We start from the raw sequence: 16,172 nt of genomic DNA, 5'->3' as shown, positions 1-16,172 counted from the left end.
AGTGTCCCTGGGCTCAGGGCTACTGTGGTTTAATTTATCTGAAAGATAAACCTTCCGTTTATTTCTGGCAGTGGAAGGTTTAGTTGTCTGGCTGCATAGGATGAGGGAGGGTTCTTAAAGTGGAGTCCTCCTCAAATGGACTGGCAACTTGATCTTCTGTCCTCCATAGTGAAGTTTCTGTATCATCTTATGTTATTTTCAAAAGCATTTTCCTACCCTTGCCCTTGCATTGGCTGCCTAGTCGTCCACCTTCCCTGCACCTCACAGTTACCTCATGTGCCTTACAGGTACCTTGTGCTGTAATTTCTTCAGGTTTCACAGGGTTCTGTTAGGAGAACAGAAACAGAAGGAGGTAATCTAAATAAACCTGTACCTATTAAATAAATCAAAAACTGATAATCTTCTAAAACAGAAGGCACTTGCCCCAGATGGTTTCACTGGTGAATTTCACCATTTAAGGAAGAGATGGCACCAACTTTTTTTTATTTTTATTTTTTGAGATGGAGTCTCACTCTATCAATCACCCAGGCTGGAGTGCAGTGGTGCAATCTCGGCTCACTGCAAGCTCCACTTCCCGGGTTCACGCCATTCTCCTGCCTCAGCCTCCCGAGTAGCTGGAAAGACAGGTGCCTGCCACCATGCCTGGCTAATTTTTTTGTAATTTTTAGTAGAGACGGGGTTTCACTGTGTTAACCAGGATGGTCTCGATCTCCTGACCTCGTGATCCGCCTACCTCGGCCTCCCGAAGTGCTGGGATTACAGGCGTGAACCACCACACCTGGCCGAGATGGCACCAACTTTCTGCAATCTCTTTCAGAAAATAAAAGTAGAAGGAATATTCCCTAACTCATTCTGTAAGGCTAGCATAACTCTAATACCGAAAGCAGATAAAAAAATTACAACAGAAGAAAAGCATAGACTAATATCTCTTTTAAACAGAGAAGCAAAATTCTCAACAAAATATTGGCAAATTGATAGCTGGGTATGGTGGCTCATGCCTGTAATCCCAGCACTCTGGGAGGCCGAGGCAGGTGGATCACCTGAGGTCAGGAGTTCAAGACCAGCCTGGCCAAGATGGTGAAACCCCATCTCTACTAAAAATACAGAAATTAGCCCAGCACAGTGGCGGGTGCCTATAATCTCAGCTACTTGAGAGGCTGAGGCAGGAGAATCATTTGAACCCGAGAGGCAGAGGTTGTAGTGAACCAAGATCACACCACTGTACTCTAGCCTGGGTGACAGGGCAAGACTCCATCTCAAAAAAAAAAAAAAATATATATATATATATGTATATGTGTGTGTGTGTGTGTGTGTGTATGCAAATTGAATGAACTATTGTATAAAAAGAATTATAAATCACAACAAGAGAGATTTATTCCAGGTATGTGAAGCTAGTTCAACATTTGAAAATCAATAAATGTGATCCATCATATCGGAGAAGAAAAATCATGTGGTCATATCAATAAATAAAAAGTATGTGATATCCAGCACCCACTCATGATGAAAACTCTCGCAAACTTGGAATAGAGGGGAATTTCCTTAACTTGATAAAGAATAGCTACAACCACCACCCTGCAGCTAACATCGTACTTCATGGTGAGAAGCTAGATGCCTTTCCTCTAAGATTTAAAATAAGGAAAGAGTGTCACCCTCACCACTCCTATTTAGTATCATACTGGAAGTTCTAGCAAATGTGATAAGAAAAGAAAATAAAAGGTAAGAAAGAAACAATAGAGATGAGAAAGGAACAAATAAAACTGCCTTTGCTCAGATGACATGATTGTCTATGCAGAAAATCTCAAAGAATCAACATATATGTCATCTCTTCATAATGAAATACATGAAATTTACTGTTTTTCCTTGGGTATTGCCTGGATTGTAAAATACTTCTCCCACCTTCTTACCCCAACCTTCTTCCTTGTAGGTTAGAGTTACTTGTTATTGGTAAATAGCCGCTATGGAGACTAAAGACCGGAAGAAACACAGAAAGAAATTTTACAGAAAGAAAAACAGTGGGCCCAAAGCTGAAAAGAAAAAGAAGCGGCATCTGCAGGATCTCCAGCTAGGAGACGAAGAAGATGCCCGGAAGAGAAATCCCAAAGCCTTTGCAGTTCAGTCTGCTGTGCGGATGGCTCGATCCTTTCACAGGTATGTTTAGCTACAGTCTGATGCTTCTTCCATTGATTCTTTTTAAATAGTAGGAGCCTCTCACAGGTGACATTTGGATTTACGAGTTTAGTCCCACTCCAAAGGACATGGCAGATGCATGCTGTGTGGCTTTCACTAAAACTGAGAAGCCTTCCCATAGAAGCTGCCTTGCCTCCAGCATCTGCACACTGGTTGGTGTTTCTTGCCCAAGATACAAGAATTTATAGAATTTGTTTTTTCCTAAACTTTAAACTGTTTCTATGGTGATAAGTGTGCTTTCCCCCACCCAGATATGTTTTACAAAGTTGTAATATGAAATACAAAAATTACAATGTTTAATACTAACATAGCTTTATTTAGTAAGTCCTTGTGATATTCTTAGCAGTGTACTTTAAACACTATTCAACTAAATTCTTCAAGCAGCCTTACCAGAGTAGGAATCATTCTTGCTCTCATTTTATAGACAAGAAAACTGAGGTCAAGAAAACAAGTTACCTCCAATCATATAACCAGTAAGTAGGAGAGCCAAATTTAACTCCAGAGCCTCTGCTCTTATCTGTTTTGATGCACTGCCTCGGTATTTACCTTTTGGTTTTTAAAAAAACGATTAAAATCACTCATAAAACAGTCAGATTTAAGGAGTATTTAATTTTCAACTCTCTATACTATTGAAGTCATCTTGTTACATCTTTATTGAACAGCAGTTATTTGGATGGGGGCCAGTAGTTAACAAGTTAATAATTGACAGGTTAATTATATTTACATATTGTTTTGTACTCTCTATGAAATACACTAAAGTACTCATATCTATAAGTCTACTAAAAAAAGTCTACTTATAAGGTTGATGCCTTTCACTCTATTTTGAAAATGAGTTTACTTTTTTTTTAATGACTACAAGTCAGGATTTGAAGACAAAAAGCATCATATTCCAGTGGTTGATCAAACTCCACTAGAGCCCCCACCAATAGTGGCAGTGGTGACGGGGCCTCCAAAGTTGGAAAGAGCACTTTGATATAATGCCTCATTCGGAAACTTCGCCCGGCAGAAGTTGACCGAGATCAGAGGCCCTGTGACGATCGTGTCAGGCAGAAGATGCTGCCACAGACACAGAGTTGGTGTGACTATTGTTATCTGACGGACATGCGTGTGTTTGTTGTTTTCTTGAGTGGAACATGTTAAATATTTTCATATCATGTTACCTCTCTTACACTTTTACTAAGTTAGTTATAAATTCAGAAAAGGGTAAATTCCCAGAGGTAAGGATGTGATACGTATCTTATCCTGACTGCTCTATGGCTTTGCCAAGCATGTTCCTTGGAAGGGCCTAGCAGGCCTGGTCACTGTGAACACATCATTTAACAGAGAGCAGGTACCTCCTATGTGCCAGGTGCACATGCTTGCCCTTATGAAGCCACATGCTGGTGGAAGTGGGCCTTTTCTCTTTTTCCCATGAGAATTTGTCGGCTTTGGGAGATGGTGATGTTTCCAAGTTTGAGGGAAGGTGAAACAAACTTCTAGTGGTAGAATGGCAATGTACACTCTGAAATCTCTTGTTATTGCAATAATATAGTTGGATTGAGACTTTTCTTTATCTTTGGCGCAACCATATTTTCTTTTCCTTTTTTCGAGACAGAGTCTTTCTCTGTAGCACAGGCTGGAGTACAGTGGTGTGATTACAGCTCATTGCAGCCTCAACTTCCTAGTATCAAGCAATCCTCCTACTTTAGCCTCCTGAGTAGTGTATGCCACCACGCCTGGCTAATTTTTGTTTTTTTTTTTCTTTTTGTAGAGATGGGGTTTTCCCATGTGGCACAGGGTGGTCTCAAAATTCCTGGGCTCAAGGGATTGGTCTGCCTTGGCCTCCCAAGGTGCTGGGACTACAGGCGTGAGCCACTGTGCCCAGCCCATATTTTTCTTGACCGTTTTCTTTTTACCTTAATTTAGACATAATTATCGTTTTGAATATTCTGTTGCATTATGTTTGAGGAAGTTTTTAGCGATAGTGGGAATGCGGGAAGTTTTGATAGAGGTGAAGACACCTGGAACTGAACAGCAGGATCATGGTTATCATGGAGCCTGTCCAGTCAGAATTTTCCCTGTTCGAGCCCTTTTATTCATCTGGGTAGACTTTTGATATTATTTAAATTTAGAACACAGCAAGAAAAACAGGATGGAATTTATTTTATTTTATCAGTTTTTGCCTATAAAAATGAACTTCTGGTACACTCCTGTAAACGTATATGGTGTTTTACTGGATGCAGTTAATGAAAGTTAGAGTTGAAGCTTAGAGTTTTTTCAGGGTCTTTTTAAAGTAAAATTTTCATCTTTTCACTTACAGGTAAAAAGCACAGACTCGCCATTATTGAATGTGTGTGTGACATTAACATGATGATTGATCTGGCTAAAGCAGCAGATCTGGTAAGTCAGCAGGGGCAGCCTGGGGTGCTGATGGAGACTTACAGCGTTGTGATAGGTTATTTACCCCGTGAAGGGAAGAGAGTTTTATGATTATTAAGGGAATCATGGTCATCTTCAGGGATATAGTAGATGTGACTGAATTGATGATAATAATAATAGTAATAAATGTTGTTATATTAGTAATACAAATGGAATGTGCACAATGAAATGTATTCCAAAATCTAAAAGCAAATCACAGGATAGAGAAAATCTTTAATGAACACAGCTAATAACAGCATATTAACATGCATACATATATACGTACAAATATAGTAAGTACCATTTCTTCTTGGACCCTTCCTGGCACTGTGCTAACTGCTTTCTACAAATTTAGCTTACATAAATACTTGATATACCCTTCGGGTGAGTAGGTATTATCTATGGTTTACATAAGATGAAATAGAGCCTCCCAGCAGTTAAGTAACTTGTGTGAAGATGGACCCTTTGTTCCTGATGGTTCTAGAACCTTCATCCTTAATGATAACGCTAAAGTAAGTACATGAATTGCCTGAAGAAGTGGTCAGAGTTTATCAGTAGAAAATCTGGATAGTACTCAGTGTGTGAAAAACATACATGCTCTTGCATTTATAGAAATGATAATGTTCACTATTTCTGATATTTTATTAACTATTTTTTAATTTAGCAAAAATAAAACACAAATTGGCAAAAAAAAAAAAAAAAAAAAAAGTCCGGGTGCGGTGGCCCACAACTGTAATCCCAGCACTTTGGGAGGCTGAAGTGGGCAGATCACCTGAGGTCGGGAGTTCGAGACCACCCTGACCAACATGGTGAAACCCCGTCTCTACTAAAAATACAAAATTAGCCAGGTGAGGTGGCACATGCATGTAATCCCAGCTACTTAGGAGGCTGAGGCAGGAGAATTGCTTGAACCTGAGAGGCAGAGATTGTGGTGAGCTGAGATTGTGCCATTGCACTCCAGTCTGGGCAACAAGAGCAAAACTCTGTCAAAAAAAAAAAAGAATTAGCAAAAAAATACGCCATATTGATTAGGAAGTGTGGGGTGACAGATACCTTGTTTTTTTCATTTTTATGTATTTTTTGTTTTGTTTTGTTTTAATTGCAGACAGGGTTTCACCATGTTGGCCAGGCTGGTCTTGAACTCCTGACCTCAGGTGATCCACCCGCCTTAACCTCCCAACACGCTGGGATTACAGGCTTGAGCCACTGCGCCCAGCCTTTTATTTAGTTTTTTTCTAGAGCTACAGCTTTTATCCTTTGGCCCAGGAAGAACCCTAAAATATAAAGTGAAAAGTAATACAGATTTTAAAGTTGTGCCATTGTAATGTCAGAAAACTAAATAACATTCGAATTTTGAACCCGTAATGCTACTATTAGTAAAAATAAGTGTTATTATTAACATAAAGTTGTGTATAAATCATGTGTACTTGAAATAGTTCATAGAGGTCATTTGTTTCTCTTTTATTTAAAAATGAAGCAAGTTTCTAATTTTAAAGACATACATATTAAGAGATATGCCTTTACTTTTTTGTTTTTCATTATTATGGATATATAATATTTATGGGGTACATGTGGTATTTTGATAGAAGCATACAGTGTGTGATGATCAAATCAGGGTAATTAGGATATCCATCACTTCAAACATTTATCATTTCTTTGTTTTAGGAACATTTCAATTTCATTCTTTTAGTCATTCCGAATTATATAATAAATTATAGTCACCCTATTGTGCTGTTGGACACTGGAATTTACTCTATCTAACTGTATTTTTGTACCTGTTAACCTTTCCCTCTTTGTCCCTCCCTCCCTGCTCCCCTTCCCAGCCTCTTAACCATCATTGAGAGAGATGCCTATGTGAATCTTTTTAAGATTTTCAAAAGGAGCACACACATTTGGTAAAGCACTCTAACTAATGCAGGGTACGCACAGTGCGCGTTTTCTCTTTCCTTGCTCTAACTGCTGGTCTCTCAGGGCCCTGCAGAGCAGTATCCTTCCAGATGCATATAAACACACATGCCACCCTTTAAAAACACAAATGGTAGCTTATTTTACACACTCTTCTATGCTTTGCTTTTTTCATGTAATATATCTTGGAGGCATATAATCAGTAAGTACTGTAGGTCTGCCTCCTCCTTTTTAATATAATATTCCATTCTATGGATGCACCATAATTTATTTAGCCTAGCTTATGTTGATTGCTCTGCTCTGGGTTGTCAGAGCCTCCTGAGTATGGCAGAGACACACACAATGCATGGATTTGGGTGTGTACTTGAGTGTGTGGATTAGGGGAGTACACTGGCTTAGATGACAAAGATTGGCAGCTGAGGGACTGTTTGGTCCCTGTTCTTTCTGACCCTACAACCAACTGCTTACCCCTTGGCACTCTGTGGCATCAGATGTGGTGTGAGGATTTTCCACCTGTTCTTTGAGCTGGTCCAGTGTTGCTGGAGAGCTCTGCTTGCTGCCTCGGTCTGCAGTGGCAGCTGTGCTTTCCTACAAGCCCAACTTCATATATTCTGTGGTTTTGGGTTTTGAATGTTTCCTAGTTTAATCAAAGGTGGGCATTTCTGTTTCCATTTTGTGTTTTGGAAATATAGGAATAGAAATGTCTTTAAAATTAAACCTAGAAGTTTCCAGGAATCAATTCTGAAATTATTTTGCATCTTTGAAGTGTCTTAAATTTAAAAAATTGGTCTTATCTGCTTATATTTTCTTATAGACTACCATTCATCATAATCTTACTGTTTTTTGACTTAATTCTAAACTGGTAGCTATTTAAAAAATTTTCTATGCCGGGCGCGGTGGCTCACGCCTGTAATCCCAGCACTTTGGGAGGCGGAGGCGGGCGGATCATGAGGTGAGGAGATCGAGACCATCTTGGCTAACACGGTGAAACCCCGTCTCTACTAAAAATGCAAAAAAAAATTAGCCGGGTGTGGTGGCGGGCACCTATAGTCCTAGCTACTCGGGAGGCTGAGGCAGGAGAATGGCGTGAACCCAGGAGTTGGAGCTTGCCGTGAGCTGAGATTGCGCCACTGCCTCCAGCCTGGGCTACAGAGCGAGACTCCGTCTCAAAAAAAAAAAAAAAAAAAAAAAAAAAAAAAATTCTGAGCAATTGAGTTATAGAAATTAACATGTAAGATAGAGGTTTCCACTGCATACTTCCCGGCAAAAAACAGATTTTTTTTTTTCTATGAAGAGATTGAAAGAAGAGGTTGATTTTCTGTACCTATTTAATATATTTCATTGATTATCACTTTCTTCCCATTCTTTGGATGTCAGAGACCTGTTATTTGGCTTAAAAGTACATTACAGAAAACTTCATTTCTTTAAATTAGGATTTCTTAGGTAAGGGCCAGGTTAGCCCCAGCCTTTTCTGAGTTACTTCTCATGCATTAGAATTCTTAAAATGAAAGTTTATAGCCTAGTGGCCATTGTCTTATGGTTGCCTTTTAGAGCAAGTCAGAGGGTGGTGGTTTCTCTGGGGGATGCCTGTGTAGTCATTAGATTTAGTCTGCAGTGGGACTTTTCTGTCAAGGGCCAGATAGTAAATATTTTTGGCTTTGTGGATCATATCTTTTGTAGCTACTTAGCTCTGCAGTTGTAGTGCCCAGGCAGCCATAGACAGTATGTAAATGAATTAATGTGGCTGTGTTCCAATAAAACTTTAGTTACAAACACAGGTGATGGGTGGATTTGGCATGTGGGCCAGTTGCCAACCCCTAGTGTAGGTGGTCTGTTTTGGTCGTTTCTTTGAGAAATGATGTGTTCTGTTTGTAGGTACTGATGCTTATAGATGCCAGCTTTGGGTCTGAAATGGAAACCTTTGAGTTTCTAAACATCTGTCAAGTACATGGCTTTCCTAAAAGTATGGGAGTTCTCACCCACCTCGACTCCTTCAAGCATAATAAGCAACTGAAGAAGACAAGCGATTAAAACACACGTTCTGGACAGAAGTTTTCCCGGTAGAAAGAGAAATAATTGTTAGATACTGATAGTATAATCCTTTTAAGACAGACTGAAGAGGCAGGCACAGTGGCTCCTGCCTGTAATCCCAGCACTTTGGGAAGCAGAGTGGGGCTGATCACTTGAGGCCAGGAGTTTAGAGCTCAGGGCAATATGGCCAAACCCCGTCTCTACTAAAAATGCAAAAATTAGTCAGGTGTGGTGGTGCGTGCCTGTAATCCCAGCTACTCTGGAGGCTGAGATGTGAGAATTACTCGAACCTGGGAGGCAGAGGGTGCAATGAGCTGAGATTGTGCCACTGCACTCCAGCTTGGGTGACAGAGTGAAACTGTCTCAAAAAACAAAGAAACAAACAAAAAACTGAAGAGGCATTACTTAATGTCTCTCTAGGATTTGCCTCCTAAATTCCCATTGTGTATGTGTTCGCAGTCCCTGACCTCCTGAATTCCCATTGTGTATGTGTTCCCAGTCTCTGGAAGGTTTCCCTCAGGAGAGCACTTATTCTGGGCCTCTTGGTGTATCTCATTTGTCTCTGTACCTGCTGCACCAGGCAGTGTTTGGCTGTTTTGGGGTTAGTACCTAATAGAATACATCAGAAGTTTCTCCCAGTTACAGGACCAGGCACTGCCCCTTCCTTTCCATACTGCTCTGGTCCATCGGCCACAGAACCGTGTCGGTGCTCAGAGGCCTCACCTCCCTCTCCTCACCATACTTAGATGGATGCCCCTGCTCGGCTGCAGAGCAGTCTGCCTCTGTGGGGTTCTAAGTCCTGAAAGAAGCCAGCAAGGCTCTGGAAGCCTCAAGACAGTGGCTTTGCTGGAAGTCTCCCTTCTTGGATTGCTGCTTGTTTAGAGCTTTTATTTTGTTGCAGTTTTGACAAGAACTTAATTGAAATTTAATTTTTAATTTTCCTTTAATGTTGAGGGTGCCAAACTGTTCTCCCTTTCTGGAATGATGCCTGGAGAATAACAAAACCAAGAAATCTACAATCTGGGCCGTTTTATTACAGTTATGAAGTTTAGGCCTTTCACATGGCAGACTTCTCACCCTTATATCCTGGCAGACAGGTAAAAAGTGATTATAAACTTTTTCTTCCTGGGCCATATATTTCAAAGCTAAAAAGGCTAGAAAAAGAACAGTGATAGGATTTATTTTGTGCCTATTCGAATAGTGGGAGTAGAAGTGTAGTTGATGGAAAATGTCTACTTATATCATTGCTTAAAGATGCTGTGCCTTTGGAAGTAAATTAATTATGAGATGTTTAGGAGAATGGGAAGACTTGGAAACATTTAAGGCTACAGGATGTGGCCCCATCCTATGCTCAGCCTCAGTTTTCAGTGATGCTGCCTTTGTGCCCGGGTGCTTGAGTCCTTCATGGGCGCCTTCAGTTTCCTTCCTTTGTTCTCTTCTTTGTGCTGTGGTTTTCTCAGCCTGGAATACCCTTTCTCCACCTGCCAGAATCCAAGCCACAGTAAAAATCCCAGAGCACAGGCTCACCCTCTTCCAGAAATGGATTTTCTCAATATGTTCTTCACTCTCCCCTGACCCCAGGTGGATGTCATCTCCCTGTCTGGTGTCTTCTGGAATAAATGTCACTTTCAGCGTAGAGACGCAATTGTGTGCCTGTCCCCTTTCCGCTGCTGGATGGTGAACGGTGCTTCCTTATTTCTGCATTTTCTAGTTTTCTAAACGACATGCTTAGTGGACAAGAGTGTGATGAGTCATTGACACATGAAAGGAGTTGGAGGAACTTTTGGCATTGATTTCTGCTGTATGATTGAGTTTATTTTTCTAGGATGGAAGATTTGACAAACCCAGAGGATATCCGAACAAGCATGAAATGTGACCGGCAGGTGTCACTTTATGGTTATTTAAGAGGAGCACACTTGAAAAGTAAAAGCCAAATTCACATGGCAGGTATTCTCTTGTTGTAGAACATACTAGAATTACACATAGGATTCTTGGGATGGCTTCATTTCTCAGGAAAACTGAAAAATGACCAGACAAGGGAAGATGGCCTTGCTGGAGGTTTTAAAAGTAAGCCAGATGTGTGTAGGCCTGCAAAGGTGTTACCGAATCCCCTCTTCTCTGACCTCTTGTCTTGCAGCTAGAGGGATACTATTCCAGTATGGCATGATGCCCTTCTTTAGGGTCATGGTTTAAGCCCTTGGACTGTTGATCTTTTATTGTTGTTGTTGGTGGTGACTGACCCCATCAGTCATGCTCTTTAGAAAGCATGCATTTGGATGTTTCTTTTATTATTATTATTATTATACTTTAAGTTCTAGGGTACATGTGCACAACATGCAGGTTTGTTACATATGTATACATGTGCCATGTTGGTGTGCTGCTATCCCTTTCCCCTCCCCCTACCCCACAACAGGCCCCAGTGTGCGATGGTCCCCACCCTGTGTCCAAGTGTTCTCATTGTTCAATTCCCACCTATGAGTGAGAACATGCAGTGTTTGGTTTTCTGTCCTTGCGATAGTTTGCTCAGAATGATGGTTTCCAGGTTCATCCATGTCCCTACAAAGGACATGAACTCATCCTTTTTTATGGCTGCATAGTATTCCATGGTGTACATGTGCCACATTTTCTTTCTTTCTTTCTCTTTCTTTCTTCCTTTCCTTTCCTTTCCTTTCCTTTCCTTTCCTTTCCTTTCCTTTCCTTCCTTTCTCTCTCTCTCTCTCTCTCTTTCTTTCTTTCTTTCTTTCTTTCTTTCTCTCTCCTTCCTTCCTTCTTTCTCTCTCTCTTTCTCTCTCTCTTTCTCTCCCTCTCTCTTTCTCTCTCTCTCTCTCCTTTCTTTCCCTTTCCTTCCTTCCCTCCCTCCCTTCCTTCGTTCCTTCCTTCCTTCATTCCTTCCTTACTTCTTTCTTTTCTTTTCTTTTTTTCTTTTCTTTTTTTCTTTTCTTTTCTTCCTTTCCTTTCCCCTCCTCTCCTCTCCTCTCCTCTCCTCTCCTCTCCTCTCCTCTCCTCTCCTTTCCTTTCTTTCCTTTCTTTCCTTTCTTTTTCTTTTCTTCACAGAGTCTCACTCTGTCGCCCAGGCTGGAGTGCAGTGGCACAATCTTGGCTCACTGCAAGCTCCACCTCCCGGATTCACGCCATTCTCCTGCCTCAGCCTCCTGAGTAGCTGGGACTGCAGGCGCCCGCCACCACACCTAGCTAATTCTTTTTTTTTTTTGGATTTTTAGTAGAGACGGGGTTTCACCGTGTTAGCCAGGATGGTCTCGATCTCCTGACCTCGTGATCCACCTGCCTTGGCCTCCCAAAGTGCTGGGATTACAGGTGTGAGCCACCATGCCCGGCCTGTGCCACATTTTCTTAATCCAGTCTATCACTGATGGACATTTGGGTTGATTCCAAGTCTTTGCTGTTGTGAATAGTGCTGCAATAAACATGCGTGTGTATGTGTCTTTACAGCAGCATGATTTATAATCCTCTGGGTATATACCCCGTAATGGGATGGCTGGGTCAAATGGTATTTCTAGTTCTAGATCCTTGAGGAATCGCCATATTGTCTTCCACAATGGTTGAACTAGTTTGGACTGTGGATCGTTTTTAACCCCTAGTCAATGGTAGATACTTACTGACTTCTTGTCAGCTGAAGCTGGCTTTTTGGGTCCTGTCTTCTAGGGGTAGGAGATTTTGCCATGAGTGACGTCAATTTCCTTCCAGACCCTTGTGCTCTTCCTGAACAACGAAAGAAGCACTGTTTAAATTAGGAGAAGCTGGTTTATGCGCCTCTTTCTGGAGTTGGGGGTGTGCTGTATGACAAACACGCTGTCTATGTTGACCTTGGTGGCAGCCACGGTTTTCAGGCATCAGTGAGACGGGGGTCATTGCTCTGAACTCTCATTATTCTTTCTGAATCTATTTTTTCATCACAAATAGTAATGTACGCAGCTTTTATTTATTGAAGATTTCTCTCTTGTACTTATAATAAAGGCTCAAATGCATATTGTAAATATGTAGAATAAAAAGAATACCTTTTTTTCATTGTACCAAGCAGAAGCGTCATGTCCTCCATGCCTCTTTGTTCCGTGGCCCCAGCATGGGCACTGCTGCCTGTGTGGCGCCTGCACGGCCCATCTCCATTTCTACAAAACCAGTGTGCTCGCCAGCTCTCAGTGGTCTTTTTCTCATTCTCAGTGGTCTCCTCATTCTGTATTTTAAAGTGGATTTCAAACGTTTATATCTTGTTCTGAGGTGGAATTTTATTGGGTTAAAATCAGGGTTATTTTAAAATGTTAGAAAAACTAGCATTGTTGTAGCACTGGAACTGAGGTTTTTCTACTTAGGTGTTCAGGTTATCAGGTTATATACTCCCTGAACTTTGGAAAAGTTTAATGGAGATGGGGATCCATTTCAAGCTTTGTTGTAAGGATTTTCTTTGATTCTTTTTTTTTTTTTTTGAGATGGAGTCTCGCTCTGTTGCCCAGGCAGGAGTGCAGTGGTGTGATCTCTGCTCACTGCAAGCTCCACCTCCCGGGTTCACGCCATTCTTCTGCCTCAGCCTCCTGAGTAACTGAGACTACAGGCGCCCACCACCTCATTTGGATAATTTTTTTGTATTTTTAGTAGAGATGAGGTTACACCTTGTTAAGCAGGATGGTCTCGACCTCCTGACCTTGTGATCTGCCCACCTTGGCCTCCCAAAGTGCTGGGATTATAGTCGTGAACGACTGTGCCCGGTCTCTTCTCTGCTTTTTGAGGCATTAAGAAAGGTTCTCGGGAAATGTGTCTAAGATAATTTTGAGAAACTGCATGAAACCAGTGTCTCTCCAGGATCTTTGTGCTTTCCTCATGTGCCCTTTCTTGATGGTCTTGACAGGACGAGGTGGGGCCCACCCATGAGCTGGTCCAGACTTTCATCTCCACTCACTCCACCAAGATGGCTTCAAGTCGAGTGATGCTATTTTCTGGTTCCAAGCCACTTGGGTCAGAGAATATAGATAATCACGGGTAAGTCTGCTTTTTTCCTATTTTTAATTAAAAGATATATTATGGAAGATTTTATCACCGGTAATTCTGCCATCATAACACATTTTGTTGGGATTCATTCTGTTTTTTGTTTTTCTTTGTGTATGCATGTGTCTCTGAGGGCTCTTCACTTACCTGACATTACGAGGGAGTCTTTTCTTGAAATAAAATACAGGATGCATTTTTCAACAGACCCCAAATATTCCTCAAATACCACGCCATCTTCCATTGGTTGCTTTTTTGTTTTTTAGGAGACCTGAGGCCACTTGGCTTTCTTTTGGTGGCCGAAACACTAGAGCAGAGTCAGGGAGTTTGTGGCTGTCCAGAAGCCACATGCCTTGTCTCTGAAAGTTTTATTTAGATTATGTTGTATTATCTCATGGGTAGGTTTACACTGATATGTGGCTTATGTGAATTATTTTTCAGCCTGGGTTAAGAATTTGTATACCTTTATACATAGTGGATGTTTGCAAAACATTGGTTTTGTTGTAGTGATTTATGACTCCCAGTAAAATTTATCTGAAAAATTTGAGATAATCTAGTATGTAGTTTGTTACAATGTGCATAAACTACCTACTGCAGTGACTGACATAATGAGTGTTATTAGGTACTTTCATTTTTGCATATCCTTCTAGTCATCCTTGTCTACAAGCCTACCCTCTTCTAATATAGTTACAGTTAAAATACGTAATTTTATTTCTGTATTCTCAGCATTTCCTTTTTCTATACAGTCTTTATAGTCTTTATGTAGTCATATTTTGTTATTATTGGTGTATTTTTTTTTTGTTTTGTTTGAGAGAAGGTCTTGCTTTGTCTCCCATGCTGGAGTGCAGTGGCGTGATCTTGGCTTATTGCAGCCTGGAACTCCCAGGCTCAAGTGATCCTCCCACTTCAACCCTGCAAGTAGCTGGGACTACAGGAGTGCACCATCACTCCGACTGATTTTTTTCTTTTTTTCTAGAGATTAGTTCTATGTTGCCCAGGCTGGTCTCGAACTCCTGGGCTCAAGCTATTCTCCCACGTTGGCCACCCAAAGTCCTGGGATTACAGGTGTGAGCCACTGTGTCTGGCCTATTATTGCTGTATTCAAACTTGGCCATCTCTTATGGCATGATTTTTCTTTTTTTCTAATTTAGGTTTTCATACTTTTATATATCGTGCTGTGTTAAATAGCTCTGTATAGTTTTCTTTTATCCAGTGATTTTAGCCTCCTTATGATCTTCTCTATCATTTATGGCACTGGTGACTTAAATTGAATGTTCTTCCTGTGTCATTCCTCCTACGTTTGTTACCTGGCATTTTTAACAAAGAGCTTTCACTTCTCCTCTTTATTTCGGTCTCACTGCTGACTAATGCACTTGCGTTTTATTCTATGGGTTATTTTCCATCACTGTCGTCGTTCTTTCTGATGTCTATGCTGTCCCAGATTCGGCCGTGGGAGCCTTCAGCCTGTGTCCTGTGTCCTGTCAACTGTCTCTGTTAGTCTTTATCATTTTTTACTTTCTGACAGAACAAGAGAATCCAGGCTCATTTTGCCCTCTTCCTGCCTTGGGCCTGGACTCAGCCATTTCTCTTAAGGATCATGTGTTTTTAGCTTAGAAATTAATCAGCTTTCCAAAAGATCTACAAAACACTAACTTCCCTGTTGAGCAATTGTTTTCTAAAATTAGATTTTTTAAAAAAGGGTTATTCCTTTATTCTCGCTGTAAGTTCTTTCGAAGTGTGGTGTTAGGGAACCATGCATGAGTTTGCTTATTAACTCTTCCAGTGTTTATCAGATCACTTTTTCCCTATGCTATGTCATCTTAAACATCTTAAACAATTCCTTGGCATTTTTCTATTTCTCTGTATTTTCATTGACTATATTGCCATTTCTAGATTAGCTGGTTAATGTACAAATTGAATTATTTTGCATTTCCTTGGTAATATCGGCTGTTGATGCTAAAGGAGGAAAAACAAATGGACTTCAAAACTGGTCAGATGCATCGGAAAGCCATTTTGGGAGATGATTCTATGCTAACATCCTCTCTCCTTTCTTGAGCTCTTAATTTTTTTTTCTTACCCAAGTATATACAGGTTGATTTTGTCTTTCTAGAAGATCCAATATCTTTGGTTTAGAGATATGTTCTCTTAATGTTAATTGGTATTAGAATACCCTTTTCTGTATTTTACTTCAATACGTTTTGAGAGTAGAAATGATTGTATTTTCTTTTAACTTGTGAAGTAGAGCATGGCATACAAATGTTGTATTCACAGTATTTCAAAAAATTACCTTCTTACTGTACAAGTTGTATTCGGCATATAAAGTCTATCCAGCTTTGTTTTAGATGCAGTGTGATTATTACATGTTGATAAGGTATGAATTGGAGATGGGATCCAAAAATACTGTACTTATTGTAATTTGTAAGCTAATTGTAGGTTTGGTGGTGAATATTTTGCTCCTGCAAAATGTAAACAGCATTTCATCAGAAGTTGTTTGATGGTCTTTCAGACATTTTGTTTTATATCTTTGGTGCTTTTTGCCCATGAAGTATCTCTTTTGTGTGTTTGTGTGTGTGTATTGATCTGCCTCGAAATTTCACAGCGCTCATTGTCAGGGATCAGCAGAATCAGGCCTAGGCAGAGAGCTGAGCAGTACTCTT

General features: G+C 40.6%; 1 pseudogene; it reads left to right on the top strand.

Annotated features, from left to right (window-relative positions):
- Positions 1 to 1,930: 1,930 nt before the first annotated feature.
- Positions 1,931 to 15,570, top strand: LOC112631036 (annotated as a pseudogene).
- Positions 15,571 to 16,172: the final 602 nt, after the last annotated feature.

Source organism: Theropithecus gelada, chromosome 9 (assembly GCF_003255815.1).
Source record: "Theropithecus gelada isolate Dixy chromosome 9, Tgel_1.0, whole genome shotgun sequence".
NCBI lineage: Eukaryota > Metazoa > Chordata > Mammalia > Primates > Cercopithecidae > Theropithecus > Theropithecus gelada.
Note: the sequence above shows the minus strand (reverse complement) of the source record. Positions and strands in the feature narration are given on the sequence as shown.